At 45.7% G+C, this 20,909-nt stretch overlaps 1 protein-coding gene across 1 annotated transcript in view; it reads left to right on the top strand.

Annotated features, from left to right (window-relative positions):
• Positions 1 to 20,909, top strand: part of LOC128841919 (protocadherin gamma-B5-like) — a 226,322-nt gene that overhangs the window by 134,589 nt on the left and 70,824 nt on the right. The gene's annotated exons all lie outside the window — the stretch shown is intronic.

The raw sequence follows: 20,909 nt of genomic DNA on the forward strand, positions 1-20,909 counted from the left end.
GAACAAATGTCATTGACAATTAGGTATGTGGCTGATGGTGTATCACCAAATATTCCGGCAGGAGTATATGAACATTTCATTAAGTTCATAGTAGTAGAAAGCAGCACAGGTGAATATTTGTACAATACCCTTTTAAGAGAACTCAAAGACCTGGGATTGGACGTTGCAAATATCCGTGGGCAGGGCTATGACAACGGTGCAAATATGAAGGGAAACATATCAGGTGTACAAGCACGACTTTTGAAAACAAACCCAAGAGCTTTTTTTACACCATGTGCATGTCACAACTATAATCTCATTTTGGGAGACATGGCCAAAACATGTCCAGATGCGATGAGTTTCTTTGGGGCCTTGCAGCATATTTACGTCCTTTTTTCTGCATCTACTAAAAGATGGACTATTTTTAGAAAACATGTTACTGGCCTTTCTGTAAAGCCACTTTGCGAAACACGATGGGAATGTAGAATGCAAAGTGTCAAAGCTCTGCGGTACCAAGCAGGGGAGTTTTATGATGCACTTGTAGAGGTAGCAGAAACAACCGATGATGCTCAAGCAAAAAATGAAGCTGAATGGCTGGCTATTCAAATAAAGGATTATAAGTTTTTGGTTTCACTAGTTTTCTGGCATGATTTACTTTTTCAAGTGAATTTTGTGAGCAAAGAGCTACAGAGTGATACAATGGATATTTCTGTAGGAATTTCTTCATTCGAAAAGCTTTGTAACTGGTTAAAAACGTACAGAGAGAAGGGTTTTCAAGAAGTGTTAACTGGTGCCAATGAACTTGCCAAAGATCTAGATGTGACTCCAGTATTCCAGTATTCCAGACTAAACGCTTGCGCAAACAAAAAAAACAATTTGAGTACGAGTCTGCAGACGAGCCTTTTTCTGATCCAAAAGAAGCTTACAGAGTGCAATGCTTCAATCAAGTATTAGACAAAGCTTTACAGTCACTTGAACCAAGGTTTGAACACTTACAAAAGCATGTGAGTTTATTTGGATTTTTATGCAAATTTAAAAATCTTCCCAAGGACACCATACAAAAATCTGCTGCAGATCTGGAACTTGCATTGACAGATGTGAAACTAGTGCGGGAAAATGAAGAAGTTTCAACTGTAAAATCAGTTGACATAAATGGCTACATGCTTTCTGAAGAACTGGAAGCGTTAAAGCCAATTCTTCCATCTGATTGTAGAAACCCCCTAAAAATGCTTCAATTTCTTGCATATAATAACCGATCAACAGCATTCCCAAATTTATTTATAGCAATTCGAATCTTCCTGACTATTCCGGTAACTGTAGCCTCAGGAGAGAGGAGCTTCTCGAAGCTAAATCTAATTAAAACATATCTGCGATCAACAATGCAGGAAGACCGATTAAACAATTTGGCAATCATGTCAATTGAATGCGAAGTAATGAAGAGCTTAGAGTTAGGCAATATACTGAAAGATTTTGTCAAACAAAAAGCAAGGAAGATAAAGTTTTAAAAACATATAGGTGAGATGTACAATAAAGTTCCTCTTAATGAACTTGATATTTATAATATATGATGCAATGTATGTAATATATAATTTTGTTATTATTTATATAGTCATGGAAAGTAAATAATACATGGAAGAAACGAGAGGGTTTTTTTTAAGTGTTTTTTTTTTTAAGTCATCCCTGCAGGGGCCCCGTCGAAACTGTTCGAATTGGGCCCCGCACTTCCTAAAGCCGGCCCTGCCCGGATGCGAGCAGCCCTGACTGTCCAGAAGCGAGTGGCCATAGCCCTCTGGAAGCTTGCAACGCCAGACAGCTACCGGTCAGTCGCGAACCAGTTTGGGGTGGGCAAATCTACCGTGGGGGTTGTTGTGATGCAAGTAGCCAAGGCAATCGTTGATGTACTGCTGTCAAAGGTAGTGACCCTGGGAAACGTGGAGGTGATCATAGATGGCTTCACAGCAATGGGATTCCCAAACTGCGGTGGGGCCATAGATGGAACTCACATCCCTATCCTGGCACCGGACCACCAGGCCAGCCAGTACATTAACCGAAAGGGCTACTTTTCCATGGTGCTGCAAGCACTGGTGGACCACAGGGGACGTTTTACGAACCTCTACGTCGGATGGCCGGGCAAGGTTCATGACGCTCGTGTTTTCAGGAACTCTGGTCTGTTTAGATGGCTGCAGGAAGGTACTTACTTCCCGGACCACAAAATAACTCTTGGGGATGTGGAGATGCCTATAGTCATCCTCGGGGACCCAGCCTACCCGCTAATGCCCTGGCTTATGAAGCCCTATACTGGTGCCCTGGACTGTGAAAAAGAACTCTTCAACTACCGTCTGAGCAAGTGCAGAATGGTGGTGGAGTGTGCTTTTGGCCGTCTCAAGGGGAGATGGAGAAGCTTACTGACTCACTGTGATCTCAGCGGAACCAATATCCCCATTGTTATAGCAGCTTGCTGTGTGCTCCACAATCTCTGTGAGAGCAAGGGGGAGACCTTTATGGCGGGGTGGGAGGTTGAGGCAAATAGCCTGGCTTCTGATTACGCCCAGTCAGGTGATTAGAAGAGCCCAGCGGGACGCGCTGTGCATCCAGGAGGCTTTGAAAGCTAGGTTCCTGAGTGAGCAGGGTAACCTGTGACTTTTAAGTTTGTGTACAGAGAAGCTGAACCTGCCCCCGTTTCTTTATCCAGTTAATGTTGACTATCCTCTCCAGTTACATACCCCCTTCACCCCCTTCCAACACACGTTTAGAAATAAAATCACTTCTACTTTGTTAATGAACACCGTTTTCTTTATTACTGTTTTCGCGGGAATGTTTTAAACCTGGAACGCAGACTGTGGTGGGGAGTGGGTGTAGTGTAGTGACGCAAATGACGCTTCTAAACTCCAGGATTGACAGGCTCCGCAGTGGTGGACTGGTTGTTTCAACGGAGCCTGTCACCCCTCCTGATCGGGACTGTGTGTATGGGGGGGCTATGTGACTTTGTGGCAGGGGGAGGACGGTTACAGATCCCCTGCTGCGTGGCTCTGTGATCCAGGATAAGGACCGCCGCATAAGATCTGTAACTGCCCTCCCCCGCCACAAAGTCACAGAGCAACCCACCCCCCACCACAGAACATGAAAACCACCTCCCAGACTGACCAGGGTAACTAGTGACTGCACTGTGTATGTGCCCTGCTGCTGGACCTGCCCCTGCCTATGTACCCTGCTAAAGGTGACTGTCCTGTCCAATTACCAACCTCCTTCCCCCCCTCCTCCAAAAGAACATGATGGAAACAGTAATTAACAGAAACGTATTTTTTATTAGCAACTACACATGAAACTGGGAGGTGAAACTTGGACAGGGGCTTGTGTGAGGCGGGAAGGAAAGAACTTGTCAAATTTTGGGGAATGAGAGCCTTCTACTACTAGAGCTGTCTGCAGGGGTGGAGTGAGAGTTTGCACGGACTCTGCCACCCCTCTTCTTTGCACTTTGGGTGAGGGGGGTATGGGACTTGGTGGCGAGGGAGGGCGGTTACAGATAGACTGCAGCGGGGCTCTGTCCTCCTGCCTCCGTTCCTGCAGAACATCCACAAGGCGCCGGAGCGTGTCCATTTGCTCCCTCATTAGTCCAAGCAGTGTTTGAGTCGCCTGCTGGTCTTCCTGCCACCACCTCTCCTCCCGTTCCATGTGTGCTTGGTGCATTTGGGACAAGTTCTCCCGCCACTGGGTCTGCTGTGCTGCCTGGGCTTGGGAGCAGCCCATAAGTTCCGAGAACATGTCCTCCCGTGTCCTCTTCTTCCTACGCTTAATCTGCGCTAGCCTCTGGGAGTGTGATGCCAGGCTAGGTTGTGGGACAGTCGCAGATGTGGCTGTGGGAATGGGAAAAAGGGAGTTAATTCCTCAGAAAGATAAATGTAGTTGTGAACAAAGAACATAGTCTTTCTCTGTGAACAAGACCATGCACAGCACCTATCACATGCGCACTCAGGACAAGGTCGAATTCTCGGCCTTCGCATTCAGTGCCTGGGGTCTTGCACTGCAGATCTGAGAAGCGGGGCAGGACACCGGAATTTGTGTAGCAGGCAGACATGGTAAGCCGTAGACTTGTGGCAGCTTAAAACTTTAATAGTAGCACTGGCCTCCTTTCACATTGAAAGCAATGCCAGTCCCTGCTGCCAGCAATCCGGCAAGCAGGAACTCTGCCCCTGTCCCACCCCCTCGCGGCTGTCCCCGGGAAAGATCCCTTTATGCTGCCCCTCTCCCGCCTCCACCGCGTGGCTGCAAACCAGCGGTTACAGTTCTGTAAAGGAACGGGCAAGCAGTCCCAACACTAACATTCCCCTACCTAATTCAAAGCAGGTCACCATGAGCGACATCAGCCTGATGAGGATCTCAGACAGTGAGAAAGAAAGAATGCTTCGGGAAAGCCTCCAAAGACCAGGGCCGTATGCCGCCCTGCTCTGCAGGGCAATGATCCCTGAGTACTTGATTGTCTCGTGGCGCGGAAACGTTTCATACTACGGAGGACCCAATAAGGCTGCTCTCCCCAGGAACCTGATGCAAAGGCTTTCCAATTACCTCCAGGAGAGCGTCCTCGAGATGTCCCAGGAGGATTTCTGCTCTATCCCCGGACATATAGACCGCATTTTACTGTAGCTGCACTGGCAGGGACTAAACAGTAGAGCGGCTTGGGCAGAACAATCATGCTAAACCGGACATTGTTAGATTTTTTTTCAATAGTTGCACTGCCCAGGATTGAAACGTTAAGCGCCTAGGGCAAACTAATCATGAGAAACCCATTTTTGTTATTCTTAATATTCCTGTTCTGTTAAAAATAAATGTTTAGATGTTTAAAACACTTACTGGCTGATCCTTCCCCAGATTCTGTGTCCGGGTTAACGGCTGGGGACGGTTGGTAGGGGATCTCTGTAAGGGTGATGAAGAGATCCTGGCTGTCGGGGAAAGCGTTGTAAGTGCTGTCGACTGCCTCGTCATCCTCATCTCCTTCCTCATCTTCCCCGTCCGCTAACATGTCCGAGGAACCGGCCGTGGACAATATCCCATCCTCGGAGTCCACGGTCAGTGGTGGGGTAGTGGTGGCGGCCGCACCTAGGATGGAATGCAGTGCCTCGTAGAAACGGGATGTCTGGGGATGGGATCCGGAGCGTCCGTTTGCCTCTTTGGTCTTCTAGTAGCCTTGTCTCAGCTCCTTGATTTTCACGCGGCACTGCGTTGCATCCCGGCTGTATCCTCTCTCTGACATGTCTTTAGAGATCTTCTCGTAGATCTTTGCATTCCGTCTTTTGGATCGCAGCTCGGAAAGCACGGACTCATCGCCCCACACAGCGATCAGATCCAAGACTTCCCGATCAGTCCATGCTGGGGCCCTCTTTCTATTCTGAGATTGCACGGCCATCACAGCTGGAGAGCTCTGCATCGTTGCCAGTGCTGCTGAGCTCGCCACGATGTCCAAACAGGAAATGAGATTCAAACTGGCTAGACAGGAAAAGGAATTCAAATTTTCCCGGGGCTTTTCCTGTGTGGCTGGTCAGAACATCTGAGCTCGGACTGCTGTCCAGAGCATCAACACAGTGGTGCACTGTGGGATAGCTCCCGGAGCTATTAGCGTCGATTTCCATCCACACCTAGCCTAATTCAACATGGCCATGTCGAATTTAGCGCTACTCCCCTCGTCAGGGAGGAGTACAGAAGTCGAATTTAAGAGACCTCTATGTCGAACTAAATAGCTTCACGGTGTGGACGGGTGCAGGGTTAATTCGATGTAACGGCGCTAACTTCGACATAAACGCCTAGTGTAGACCAGGCCTAAGAAAAGGAAATAAGAGTTATTGAGCAGTTAAAGCAGGTAAAATATACCTACAAGTGAGTCACTGTTTGGAACTCCAAATGGTGGCAGTAGGGTGACCAGATGAGAATTAAAAAATATCAGGACCGCCGCAGGGGAAGCGCCTTTTCAATTGTTACACTCACCCGTCCAAGTCTTCGACGGCACTTAGGCGGAGGGTCCTTCAGTCACTGACGGTCTTCGGCGGCATTTCGGCTGTGGGTAATAAAGCTTGCCACCAAAGAAGGAAGTGCCCACCGCCGAAATGCCGCTGAAGACCGTTGGCGACTGAAAGACCCGCCGCCAAAGTGCCGCCGAGACCTGGGTGAGTGTAGAAATTGAAAAGGCGCTCCCCCCTGCCTGTCACCGCTGCCTAACCAACAAGAAAAACAAACAAACCACCCAAAACAAAATATTGGGACAAATGGCGTTCCGACTGTACTTCGGTCGGGACGCAGGACAAACTGCTCGATATTGGGACAGTCCCGATTTTATCGGGACATCTGGTCACCCTAGGTGGCAGTGATGTACTAAACTGCCAGTTTTCCCAAAGTCTTTTCAGGGTTCCTAGATTGTCTCTGGGGATCTCTGCTTTGCATCTAGTACACTTCCCTCTAAGAGTCCAAACAGTCCAGACATGAAAGCTCTTTCCTTGAATCCATACTTAGAGCTTCTTCTCACAGAAAACAAGTTGACAGTGTCACTACACATGTGGGCTTTTCCTTTGATGAGGGAGAGTGAGAAATCCATTTTGAGTCTTTGACCTCTGATCCTCACACACAATGACCACTTGCTTTGATATTAGCAGTTTTTTTGTTACAGTTCTTCATTTGCATTTCACAAGGATTCTTGCTTGTTTGATGGCTCATTTGATGGGTTATTTAGTTACAGGGGTATCCACAATGTAATGTTTGCTACTACAGTGGGATACATATAAAAGAAAACAATGCAAATAACATCCCACTAGTTTTCAAGAAGTTTAAATTCCAAATACACCCTTATACATTTAACAATTACATTGTTCTATACTAATACACCAGTGAATTGGCCTGGGGCTCTGGCATTAGCTGACACCTGGTCTGCCAACGTCACACTAGTCAACTGAACATTTGGTCGATAGATACATCTAAGTCCATTATTGTTCCATAGAAAGGAGATCTCCTAATTCCCTTTTACCAATTCCTATGAAATATACGTTTGTTGCAAATCTGGTAGTTTATTTAATCAGAGAGACTGGAGAGTTTTAATTGCCTGAAATATTACAAACAAGTGGAAATTCGTGTATATTTTTGGAAACATTGATTTCTAGCGACTATACATTTTTAGTGCAAAGTAAAATCAATATTTTATAACAGAGGAGGTCTGTACAATGTTATTCTGCAACCCAGTTTATTTCAGTCCAAACAGGGTTTTTGCAAACTTTCATGACTGAAAGACATAGACGTTGAAAATTCATAAAAATTACATTAGATTATGTAAATATATATTTATGATGAAGAGACCGTTTTGACACCATTTTAAGTTTCCTACAATAGTAATTTTCTTTTGTCCTAAATTTGAGCCTTGACAGATTGATAAATATGTGTGACAGATTATACTAATGTGTTTTTCGTGGCATTGTTAACATTAGAAATTAGATTCTAAAACATCTTAGTAACGTTTAGCTAAGACAAATTATATGTTTCCATAGTAAATGTATTAATAATGATCAAATGGCTATTTAAATTTCTTCAGTCTAGTAGGCATGTAATTGTAGCTAGATTTACGTCTCATTGGTGTAGGAATATTTGACAGACTTACTTTAGCTTTACATCCTGAGAAAACTTTTGAATACAGAGGTTTAAGGGAAACATTTTTGCCTTTTCTGAGATGCCCTATATTTTGTAAACCCGAGAGAGCTTCTGGGAACTTTTTACTACGTTCTTTAGTGAGGTTCTATCGGAGAATATAGCCTACTGTATAATTAGAGTAAAGTGTAGGAGAATAGAAACTTTTCTTAGTTATTTTAGAAACACTCTCTTCTGAGGAGGCAGATTACTTTGAAAGAAAAAGACAAACTAGAGGCTCTAAACTCTAAAAATGGTTCTATTTAAAAGTTTAGGCAGTGGTTTAGAACCCACAACGGCTCTTGTCATTCTAGGTTTCTATTGCTTTTTGTCAAACTCGATAGAACTATCCTAATCTGGATCTCACCCATGTGTGTGTTCGCAGGGGATATGATTATTTAAACGAAGTCATTGTAAATGCTGAAAAGCTCTTTTACCTATTTATGACATATGTGTGCGCGCACGCGCGCACGCATATATACATACTAACAACGTGAAAGAAAAGTTAAAGAAGGATTAGGCTTACAATATTCACAGACCGATAGGTGCACACATACATACACAAAAAGCATGTCGAGTTGACATCTACGTTTCTATACAGAGATTCATATTTTTGTACTTGATAATGGTTTCATTCTCTTCTATACAATTACAATATGACTTTTAGCTATACAGAATAATCCACAATAATCACTACAGCTGCACCGGCGCCTTGATAAGATCGCTGCTATTGCAGTTCTCCCGTTGAGACTCGGAGTGCCGCTGTTGGCCAATGCGGAGCCAGGGCTGGAGTCGGAGATCCATCCGAGCCTCCTGCAGTGCGATTGCTCCGTCACACAGCGCAGATGGGAGAGAAAGCAGAGCAAAGAGACTCCACGCATGCTTTGCTGAAAAAAATAAACACCCCCTCACAGCGCTCTGAACAGTTAAACAATCTGGACTCCAATTACTGTTTCTTACCGCGGATTATATCAGCCTGCTGAGGTTTTTCATTACCTGATCTGATTAAAAAAAGAAGGGGAGAGACAGCAAGAAGAGGGTAATATTGACAGGGATGAGGATGGATACCAGGCACAAAGAGCCGGGCCGGGCAGTCACACGGCAGGTACTGTTGTTTCCCTTCTTATTGTCTTTGTTCTGCCGGGCAGTCTCGGAGCAGATTCGTTATTCGATTCCTGAGGAAATGGCCAAAGGTTCCCTTGTGGGGAATCTCGCCAAGGATTTAGGACTGAGTGTGAGAGAACTGCCGAATAGGAAGCTCCGTGTCAGTTCGGAAAAGCAATACTTCAGTGTGAATGAAGAAAATGGCAACCTGTATGTGAATGGCAGGATAGACCGAGAAGAGATATGCGGGACATCTCAACTCTGCCTCATAAATTTCGAAACTGTGCTGGAAAATCCCTTGAATGTTTTCCACATAAATATCGCGATCCAGGACATTAACGATAATGCCCCGCGATTTTTAAAAGATAATATCAAACTAGAGATGAGTGAATCTACTTTACCAGGTGCCCGTTTTCTCCTGGGAAATGCTGAAGATCCTGACGTTGGGAAGAATGCTCTGCAGAGTTATCAGTTGAGCCCCAATCAGTATTTCACCCTGGAAGTCAAAGAGAGCCGGGATGGCAATAAATATGCAGATTTAGTGCTGCAGAAACCCCTGGATCGGGAGAACCAGCGTAGCCTTCCCTTGATCCTCAAGGCTGTGGATGGGGGAGAGCCGCGGAGAACTGGGACCGCCCAGATATGGATTAATGTCACAGACGCCAATGACAACCCCCCGGTCTTCACTCAGGAGCTCTACAAAGTCAGCCTGAGGGAAAATGCACCGACGGGCTCTTTAGTGCTTCAGGTTAAAGCCAACGACAGCGATGAAGGTTCGTATGCTCAGATCAGCTACGTCTTCAGCAACATTCCAGAAAAAGCCCGTCAGAAATTCAGTCTGGACCCAGAAACCGGGGAAATTACGGTAAAGGAGCCCTTGGACTTTGAGGAGACACGTGACTACACCCTGGTAGTAGAAGCAAAGGATGGCGGCGGACTAGTGACACACTGCAAAGTGGAGATCGAGGCTCTTGATGAGAATGACAATGCCCCGGAGGTGACACTCGCATCCCTGGCCAGCCCCATTCCCGAAGACTCAGTTCCCGGGACAGTGATAGCTCTGATCAAAGTTCGAGACCGAGATGACGGAGAAAACGGGAAGGTCTCCTGTCGTTTACAAGAAGATTTACCGTTTAAAATTATATCGTCTTCCAATAATTACTACAAGCTCCTCACAGACAGCACCCTGGACAGAGAAAGGACTCCGGAATACAATATCACAATCACAGCCACAGACAAAGGCACTCCCCCCCTCTCCACCCAGAAAACCATCCTGTTGCAGATCTCGGATATCAATGACAACGCCCCTGTCTTTGAGAAACCTTCCTACATCGCCTATGTGCCAGAGAACAATCCCTCGGGGGCCTCTATTTTCAGTGTAAAAGCCTCAGACCGGGATCTGGACCGGAACGCCCGAATCACTTACTCCATCCTCAGCAGCAACCTCGAGGAGCTGCCTCTCTCCTCCTACATCTCCATTAACTCCCAGACCGGAGCTATCTATGCGCAGCGCTCCTTCGACTACGAGCAATTCCGGGAGTTTGAAGTGCAAGTGAAGGCCCAAGACGGCGGATCCCCGCCTCTTAGCAGCAATGTCACCGTCAGGGTGTTTATTCTGGATCAGAATGATAACGCCCCTCGCATCCTGTACCCTTCCCTGGGAGCCGATGGCTCCGCCTTGTTCGAGATGGTCCCTCGCTCGGCCGAGGCAGGTTATCTGGTGACTAAGCTGGTGGCGGTGGATGCTGACTCAGGACACAATGCCTGGCTCTCCTACCATCTGCTCCGGGCCACGGAACCGACGCTCTTCAGCATGGGGCTGCACAGCGGGGAGATCCGGACAGCCCGCGCCTTTGCGGAGAGAGATGCTGTGAAGCACAGGCTGGTCACCCTGGTGAAGGATAACGGGCAGCCGCCTTTGTCAGCCACAGTGACTCTCAACCTGGTGTTTGCTGAGAACTTCCAAGAGGCTCTTCCGGAAATGAGCGACCAATCGGGTGACTCGGAATCTCAGTCTGGCTTTACTATTATATTGGTGGTAGCTCTAGCTTTGATCTCATTTTTGTTTCTCCTGACAGTGACACTGGCCATTGTGATGAAATTGAGAAAGTCGAGGAAACCCAAATTACTTCAGTGTTTTGGCCCTGACCCTTATTCCAAGACCGGCTCTATGTTCCCACCAAACTATGAAGATGGGACTTTGCCTTATTCCTACCAGCTGTGTTTGTCCTCGGACGCCCGAAAAAATGAATTCACTTTCGCGCAGCCTATTGTGCAGACGAACGAGAATATTCTGTGCAGTGACAGCTCAGGGACGGTATTTATGTGCGATGGATCTAGCAACTTAAAAGCTGAGACAGAGACTGTTGTGGAGGTGAGCTTCCGTTTTCATGCATTATATATTTTCCTATCCATCTTTGAATGAATAATTGTAAATTAAAACCAGGCGTCTTCTAGTATAGGAACACATTGTGAAATAGGTGTTTGGGGGGGGCAGTTGTTTTGTTTTGGGTATGTTTGTTTGTTTTTAAGGCTTCTACCTATAGTTCCTCATGTGGCATCTAGGCGTATCACAAACATGTATGAATTTGTTCTCATGACATTCTTGGAACCTAGAGTAAGGTTACCCCCATTTTACAGATGAGTTTAAGTAAAAGTAGACCTCCTGTTGATCACAAAAGAAGTCCGTAACAGAATTCGGAATCAAACTCAAGACTCCTAAATCCCAATCCGCTGTTTTAACTACAACCTATATTTTTTCTTTTAAGAGTGAGCATCCTTCCTCTCATTCAAAACATTTCCTTATAATAACTTCATTCTCAATAAATATGTAGATACCTCAGGTAAAAGATATATCTTTACAGAGCAAATGTTTCAATCCATTTTAATGCATACATTTTTTTAAATAACTCCTCTACATACAACTTATTTTGCTGAAGTCTTCTTTGATTAATGTTCTACAATATCTTGGACAGATGATATAGTCACAAATATATAAAGATACCCTTTTTACTCCTCCAGTACCCCTGGAGGACTCTGCTTTATGTCGCTTATATAGCCTGGTTTTCGGGTTTGATATAAACGCTTTCAGTTATACGGATTTGTGATGGCTTCATTACTCACCTGTGGCAAAGTCATGAGTGAATTTTTCTGCTCCTCCCAGACGAGTAATGATAAATCTTTTTTGCCCTACTATCCTATATTCTGTACATGGCCATACATCCCGCAAAGCAAGACTGTTTTTCAAATGTTTTGGAAAGTCTAAAAATGGTCATTGGGCCTTTCCCCCCTATACCTACACCTATCAGGCCAGGTTGCTTTAATTCCCATGATTCCAAATGCTCTGGGATAATAGGGAGCCATCGAGTTTCTTAAAATGTGCTTTATAAGTCTTGATATACAGAAATACATAATATTTTAAAACTTTCCAGACGCATTTTCCAGAACTAGAAGCAAGTGCTGGGTTACACTGGAAAGATGTATGTATTCTGCCCAGAGACCCTGAGTCTACATCTCCCATGGCGAGATTTCGACAATGAGAATTGTCACGGGGGTGTGGTAAATATTGACTGTCAAGGGCCTGGGCCCAGAACGATTGTTTTTAGGAGTAGCGAGGAGTGGCATATTCCTCATTTGCGGGGAGGGGAATTTCCCTCGGCTGGTTGATGTTTTAGTGATGGGGATATTGGAAGCTGCTCAGAGGTCTGGAATGTTGTCCAGGAAGAGGGGACTTTGTGGGCAAAATGCAGTTGAAGTGCTCAACCGTGCTGATAAACGAAGGATGAAGGATCCTGTGATTTTATTTTTCACGTGGCTTTTTAGTTTATCACATTGACATTTCTACAGCACATGTGGTGTGTGTATATATATATATATATATATATATATAAGTCTGTGTGTGTATGTATGTATGTATGTATGTGTGTGTGTGTATGTATGTGTGGTGTGTATATACATACACAAATAAATGTACTTTTGTATTTTCAGTTAGTGAATTGTAGTTACATATCTTCTTCTTGTGTTAGAGTTTTCTGGGAAGCCAATAGCCTCCCTATTTACTAGGTATTAAATAACTAAGAGTGAAAACTGGAAAATATATGGAATACAAAGGTTTCAGAGTAGCAGCCGTGTTAGTCTGTATCCGCAAAAAGAACAGGAGTACTTGTGGCACCTTAGAGACTAACAAATTTATTAGCGCATAAGCTTTCGTGGACTACAGCCCACTTCTTCGGATGCATTCTATATGCATTCTATATGCATCCGAAGAAGTGGGCTGTAGTCCATGAAAGCTTATGCGCTAATAAATTTGTTAGTCTGTAAGGTGCCACAAGTACTCCTGTTCTTTTTATGGAATACAAATAATTTTATATCCTCTGTTAGATAGAGCTCACCCATACATGGTACACCCTGAGTTTTCCATTCATATTATATCCATTGCGACAGAAATGAATAACGTGAATAAAGTAACAAACATGAACAGCCAAATATAACTGAATATAAAAATATAATATTTAATGTTGCTAATGTACAACTCAGTAAGAACTTTACTAAACGAGCATAAGTACACCACCAAGGACAGTCAGATGGAAAAACATAGATATAGACATAATAATCCTAGGCAAATCAGTTTACATGTAATTCACGCATAAACATATTAAAAACACGTAAATCATTATCTCTACATATTTGTGCATAACAACCCAGATTCCTGACCACCTTCATTACGTGGGAGCATTTCAAGCTCTCATATATCCCTAACTAGGAGAAACCACTTAGGGTAGAATGTTGAATATCAAATTAAAATTCCAATAAACTATCAGTCTAAAAGCTCCAGCAGGAAGCGCGTGCAGTTATTGGTTGGGACTCTGAGCGCCGCTGTTCACCAATCAGGAAGAGAAATGCGCTGAGAGATCCAGCCAGCCCAGCCCCGCTGTTACACAGAGCACAAACCACAGAGATCAGATTCAACTCACCGGGTATGAACATTAAACGGTGATATTCGCTGCAAGTGGCTTTGGTTTTAACTACACATATTTTCGGAAACATTCCGCCAAAGATAAAATCCAAACGCGGCGTCTCCGTATCAGCATGGGAATGCCAGAAACTCAAACTCTGCGGCACTGCAAAGGGCGAGCCCTGTTCTGCTTTATGTTGGCTACCGTTTGGGAGTCAGCTTCTGGGCAGATTCGCTATTCGATTCCGGAAGAAATGGAGATAGGATCTTTCGTGGGGAATGTCGCAAAGGATCTGGGGCTGGATGTAAAGCAGCTCTCAGACCGCGCAGTCCGCATTGCTTCCAGAGGTAGGACCCAGTATTTTGCTTTGAATTTTAAGAGCGGCCATTTAATAACCACGGAGAAGATAGACAGAGAGCAGATCTGTGGCGGGCTGAAGGAGTGTTTGTTAAACTGTGAGGTTATAATGGAGGATAAAATGAAGCTTTATAGGGTTGAAATTGAAATCACAGATATTAATGACAATGCTCCCAGCTTCCAGAGAGAAGAAATTGAGTTAAAAGTCAGCGAGACAACAACACCGGGATCCCGGTTTCCTTTGAGTGATGCCTATGACTCAGATTTGGGCATTAATTCTCTCCAGAGCTATCAACTCAGCAGTAACAGACATTTCTCTCTTGATGTGCAAACGGGAACCGATGGAGTTAAATATGCCGAACTGGTGCTGGAAAAGTCTCTAGACCGGGAAGAACAAGCTGTTCACGATCTAATCCTCACAGCCACTGACGGGGGAGATCCAGTCAGATCCGGCACTGCGCAAATCCGCGTCGTTGCTCTTGACGCAAATGACAACGCGCCAGTTTTTAGTGAGTCTGTCTATAAAGTGAACGTTTTGGAAAATGTCCCGGATGGTTCCACAATTCTTACAGTAAAAGCCACTGATCTGGACGAAGGAATAAACAAACAGGTGATATACTCATTCAAAAAAATCACAGACAAAGCTTCCAAAATATTTCGCTTCGATTCGAACACGGGAGAACTAACAGTCGTGGGAAACTTGGATTTTGAGGAAGCATCCTTATATGAAATTGAGGTACAAGCGCATGACGGGGGAGGCCTTTTTGGCAGGTCCAAATTTGTAATAGTTGTTAGCGATGTGAATGACAATGCTCCCGAAATCGCTCTCAGGTCTCTCATCAGCTCGATCCCCGAGGACTCTCCCATCGGGACTGTGATCGCTCTTTTAGATGTACAAGATCTAGATTCCGGAGAGAACGGGGAGGTCACGTGTTCCATACCCAGCGACCTCCCCTTCGAGCTGAAGAAACCCTTCGATAATTATTACAGTCTGGTGACAGACCGAGCCCTGGACAGGGAGCAGGTGGCAGCATACAACATCACAGTGACCGCCACGGACAATGGGACTCCTCCTCTTTCTACAGCCACCACGATCCCACTTCGGATTTTAGACACGAACGACAACGCCCCCTTCTTCGATAAAACATCCTACACCGCCTACGTCACGGAGAATAACCCGAGAGGAGCATCCGTTTTCTCCCTGAAGGCGAATGACCCCGACTGGGGGGAAAATGCCAGAGTCACTTACTACATTATTGAAGGAGACAGAAGCGGAGTGCCTTTGTCCTCCTCCATCTCAATTAACTCCGAGACTGGGGCTCTCTACGCTCTGCGCTCCTTCGATTACGAACAGTTCCGGGAGATTCGGTTCCAAGTGCAGGCTCAGGATGGGGGTTCCCCACCTCTCAGCAGTAATGTCTCCGTCACTCTCTTTATACTGGATCAGAATGACAATACCCCGCACATCTTACACCCCTCCTTTCCCACCGATGGCTCCACGGGAGTAGAGTTGGCCCCTCGCTCCTCCGAGCCGGGTTACCTGGTCACTAAGGTGGTGGCGGTGGATGCAGACTCCGGGCAGAACGCCTGGCTCTCCTACCAGCTGCTGAAGGCTACAGAGCCGGGGCTGTTCTCTGTGGGACTCCACAGCGGCGAGATCAGGACAGCGCGCTACTTTCTCGACAAAGATACGCTCAAGCAAAGTCTGGTGGTTTTAGTGAAGGACAACGGGCAGCCCCCTCTCTCTGCCACGGCCACTGTCACGGTGGTGGTTGCTGACAGCATCCCCGAAATCCTCTCCGATTTAAGCAGCCTCTCAGCTCCTGTAGATCCCCAGTCCAGCCTCACCTTATATTTGGTGATCGCTGTGGCTTCCGTTTCCTGCTTGTTCTTTACCTTTATCATAGTGTTACTGGCCCTGAGGCTCCGCCGGTGGAGAAACTCGCAGCTGTTTGACTCCTCGAGTGTGACTTTCAGTGGAGTTCCGGACTCGCAGTTTGTGGGGCTCGATGGAGTCAGAGCTTTTCTTCACTCCTACTCACATGAGGTTTCGCTAACCACGGACTCCAGAAAGAGGCAGTTGAACTTTCCCAAATCAAACCATTCAAATACTGTTACCAATCAGCAGACTTGTGAGATAAAGAATCCTACTGTAGTTACTGATGAATTAAACACTTATAACGGAGATCAGACCTCGTTTCAGGTGAGCCTATAACTCTGGAGCTTTATCATTTTTATCTGAAATTGTTGGTATCTTTTTATTTCTAGACGGCTAATCAGTAAAGATACTAATGTATTTGTCCGTATGTTGGAGAGAGGGAGTAGGGAGAGTGTGTGTATTTCTCTGGAATAAACTGAGTGATTTCCATTGAGTGCTTTGAGTGTCACCGGAAGGCCCTGGCATTTTCTTTGCGATTGTCTAGTAAACCAATGTCGTGCTATTTTTAGGTTTGTCAAATGAATGATTTTCTGGAATTTGTGTTACAAACAAGTATCTTAATAGCCTTCCCCTATTCTTAAGAAATAGAGGTTTGTTTTCACCCTTACACCAGGGCCGGCTCCAGGCACCAGCATTCCAAGCAGGTGCTTGGGGCGGCAATCTGCAAGGGGCGGCAGTCCGTGTGTTTTTGCCGCCCCAAGCAGCGCCGGGGCAGTCCATGTGCAGTTAGGGCGGCACGCAAGTTTCCGCGGCAGTTTCTGTATTCAGCTGCCTGCAGCAGCAATTCCGCGGCTTCTGTTTTTCGGCTGAAGACAGAAGCTGCGGTCGAATTGCCCCCTCCGGAGAAACGCGGCTGTCGCCCTAACTGCACACTGACTGCCCCCGCGCTGTTTGGGGAGGCAAAAACAGTAGAGCCGGAGCTGTCAGGACACAATCTTTATTCAGTTGTGTGGAATAGTGTTCTTTACCGGAAAGATTACATGTGCCTGCATTGCTGATTATTTTGTTAGAAATTTAGCTTTCAAGAAAGTATATTACTGTTAATCTAGGACAACATAGCTTTTAAAGAGGAATAGATTAAATCAAGATTTTTAACATTTTCCTCAATAATAATGTTATTGTGTCCTAATTTTGAGCCTTAACAAATTACGATGTATAGTGACATACTGTACTGACGCGTTTACAGTTTTATTAATTAACATAGGAAAAATAGATTCTAAAATTTCTTAAGATCTTTTATTAAATAAGCATTATGTGTTTGTAAACCATTTGCATTAATACAGAGATAAGTGAATGACTGAAATATCTTTGGGGTTGTGGTTATATAGTTATAGATAATTTTGTTCTTTTTTATGTTGCCATCTTTGATTATTTAATTTATTTTTTGCATCACGGGAAGGCCTTTGAATACAGGGATTTTACAGGAACATGGTCATGGTTTCAGAACGTTTCATGTTTGGAACATATAAGCGTTCTTCTGGTAACATTTGTGTTCCTGGGGTTGGTTCTATGACAGAACTGAGCCTACTTTTGAAATATATTGTAATTTACCGCAACAGGCCTTTTTCTTACCTTTTAGAAGTATATGCAGTGTTCGTTTAATGGGAAAGGTTTTCTCTTTTTTCTCCTTTCTTTGTTTGTTTGTTGTACAGGAAAACCAGAATTTTTTAAGCGGACAAAAAGGACCTTAAAGTAAACCACTCAACATTTGTTTTGCTCACAAGTTTAGACCGAGGTACTCTTCTCTTTTTACAATATTAAAACATTTCTGACAAATTTTTCAGAACTATTATTTGTTGGAGCTCACAGAAATGTGGGTGTGTGGGAATTGTGATTCCATATGTGGAAACAATTGTAACTGTTAGAACGTTCTTTCCTCTTCTCAATAATAGTCCTTTGTAGATAAAGATGTGCACAGTTACCCTTCCCACTGTTCCATTATTCCATTCCCCATAAAATAGCGGTTTAGTATACTTTAACTTGAGTATATATAAACTCATACCAAAAAGAACTATGAAGTCCATAGTTAACTGGAGATGCAATTGTTCACATTTGACAGTTATAATGCTATAGACTTAGAAAATAGTGTTTGGCAAGGGGGAATTCTTTCATTATAGTCGCTAGAGCTGTGTCGGCGCCTTGATAAGATCGCTGCTATTGCAGTTCTCCCGTTGAGACTCGGAGTGCCGCTGTTGGCCAATGCGGAGCCAGGGCTGAAGCCGGAGATCCATCGGAGCCTCCTGCGCTGCGATTGCTCCATCATACAGCGCAGATCGCAGAGGAAACTGCAGGGAGACAGTCACCGTCTCTCTATGAAAAGGAATCTCCTCAGAGCACAACGTACCGTTAAGCAGACAATCGGAGCTCAATTTACTCTCCCTTACCGCGGATTACTTCAGCCTGATGGGATTTCCAAACAACTAACGTAATCAAAATAAAGCAAGAGAGGAGAGAGTAAAGCTGACAGAGACTGGGATGGAAATCAGAGAGCCGGGCCAGGCAGTCACACGGCAGGTGCTGCTGTTTCTTTTCCTATTCGCTTTGTTCTGCCGGGTGGTCTCGGAGCAGATTCGTTATTCGATTCCTGAGGAAATGGCCAAAGGTTCCCTTGTGGGGAATCTCGCCAAGGATTTGGGGCTGAGTGTGAGAGAACTGCCCGACCGGAAGCTCCGCGTTGTCTCTGCAGCTAAAAAGCAATACTTCAGCATGAATGGGGAAAGTGGCAACGTCTATGTGAATGACAGGATAGACCGGGAAGAGATATGCGGGACATCTCAACTCTGCCTCATAAATTTCGAAACTGTACTGGAAAATCCCTTGAATGTTTTCCACATAAATGTCGCGATCCAGGACATTAACGATAATGCCCCGCTTTTCTTAAAAGACAGCATCGATCTACAAATCAGTGAATCCAGTTTGCCAGGGGCTCGATTTGCTCTTGGAAATGCTGAAGATCCTGACGTTGGCATTAATTCTCTGCAGAGTTATCAGCTCAGCCCCAATCAGGATTTCATCCTGGAAATCAAAGAGAGCCGGGATGGCAATAAATATGCAGATTTAGTGCTGCAGAAACCCCTGGATCGGGAAAGCCAGCGCAGCCTTCACTTGATCCTCAAGGCTGTGGATGGGGGAGAGCCGCAGAGAACTGGGACCGCCCAGATATGGATTAATGTCACCGACGCCAATGACAACCCCCCCATCTTCACACAGGAGCTCTACAAAGTCAGCCTGAGGGAAAATACACCGACGGGCTCCTTAGTGCTTCAGGTTAAAGCCACCGACAAGGATGAAGGTTCAAATGCTCGGATCAGCTACGTCTTCAGCAACATTCCAGAAAAGGCCCGTCAGAAATTCAGCCTGGACCTAGAAACCGGGAAAATTACTGTAAAGGAGCCCTTGGACTTTGAGGAGACACGTGACTACACCCTGGTAGTAGAAGCAAAGGATGGAGGCGGACTAGTGACACACTGCAAAGTGGAGATCGAGGCTCTTGATGAGAATGACAATGCCCCGGAGGTGACACTCGCATCCCTGGCCAGCCCCATTCCCGAAGACTCAGTTCCCGGGACAGTGATAGCTCTGCTCAATGTAATCGATCAAGATTCTGGAGACAACGGGATCGTGTTTTGTCATTTCCAAGACGAGTTGCCGTTTAAAATAATATCCTCCTCTAATAACTACTACAAGCTCCTTACAGACAACACCTTGGACAGGGAAAGGACCCCGAAGTACAATATCACAATCACCGCCACAGACAAAGGCACTCCCCCCCTCTCCACCCAGAAAACCATCCTGTTGCAGATCTCGGATATCAATGACAACGCCCCTGTCTTTGAGAAACCTTCCTACATCGCCTATGTGCCAGAAAACAATCCCTCGGGGGCCTCTATTTTCAGTGTAAAAGCCTCAGACCGGGATCTGGACCGGAACGCCCGAATCACTTACTCCATCCTGAGCAGCAACCTCCAGGAGCTGCCTCTCTCCTCCTACATCTCCATTAACTCCCAGACCGGAGCTATCTATGCGCAGCGCTCCTTCGACTACGAGCAATTTCGAGAGTTTGAAGTGCAAGTGAAGGCCCAAGACGGCGGATCCCCGCCTCTTAGCAGCAATGTCACCGTCAGGGTGTTTATTCTGGATCAGAATGATAACGCCCCTCGCATCCTGTACCCTTCCCTGGGAGCCGATGACTCCGCCTTGTTCGAGATGGTCCCTCGCTCGGCCGAGGCAGGTTTTCTGGTGACTAAGGTGGTGGCGGTGGATGCTGACTCAGGACACAATGCCTGGCTCTCCTATCATCTGCTCCAAGCCACGGAACCGACGCTCTTCAGCATGGGGCTGCACAGCGGGGAGATCCGGACAGCCCGCGCCTTTGCGGAGAGAGATGCTGTGAAGCACAGGCTGGTCACCCTGGTGAAGGATAACGGTCAGCCGCCTTTGTCAGCCACAGTGACTCTCAACCTCGTGTTTGCTGAGAATTTCCAAGAGGCTCTTCCGGAAATGAGCGACCAATCGAGTGACTCGGAATCTCAGTCTGGCTTTACTATTATTTTGGTGGTAGCTCTAGCTTTGATTTCGTTTTTATTCTTTTTTACAGCGATATCGGTTTTAATTTTTAAATGTCGGAGACCTAGAACTCCCCCCGTTTTTGGATCTTACTATCCGGATCTGTATTCTAGTCTCGGCCCCAAATTCTCCTGCAACTACAGCAATGGGACCTTGCAGTTGCCCTATTCCTACGAGGTGTGCTTAGCTGCCGATTCCGGGCAGAACGAGTTCACCTTTCTCAAACCGGGCGAAAAGGCCTTGACCGACGTTCTCCTTTCTGATGAGGATTCTGGCGTGGGGAATGAGTCTGGCAGGGGAAACCTGAGCTCTGACAGCCAGACACAGGTGAGACACCGTCATGAAATGCAAGT

This window comes from Malaclemys terrapin, chromosome 8, assembly GCF_027887155.1.
Source record: "Malaclemys terrapin pileata isolate rMalTer1 chromosome 8, rMalTer1.hap1, whole genome shotgun sequence".
NCBI lineage: Eukaryota > Metazoa > Chordata > Testudines > Emydidae > Malaclemys > Malaclemys terrapin.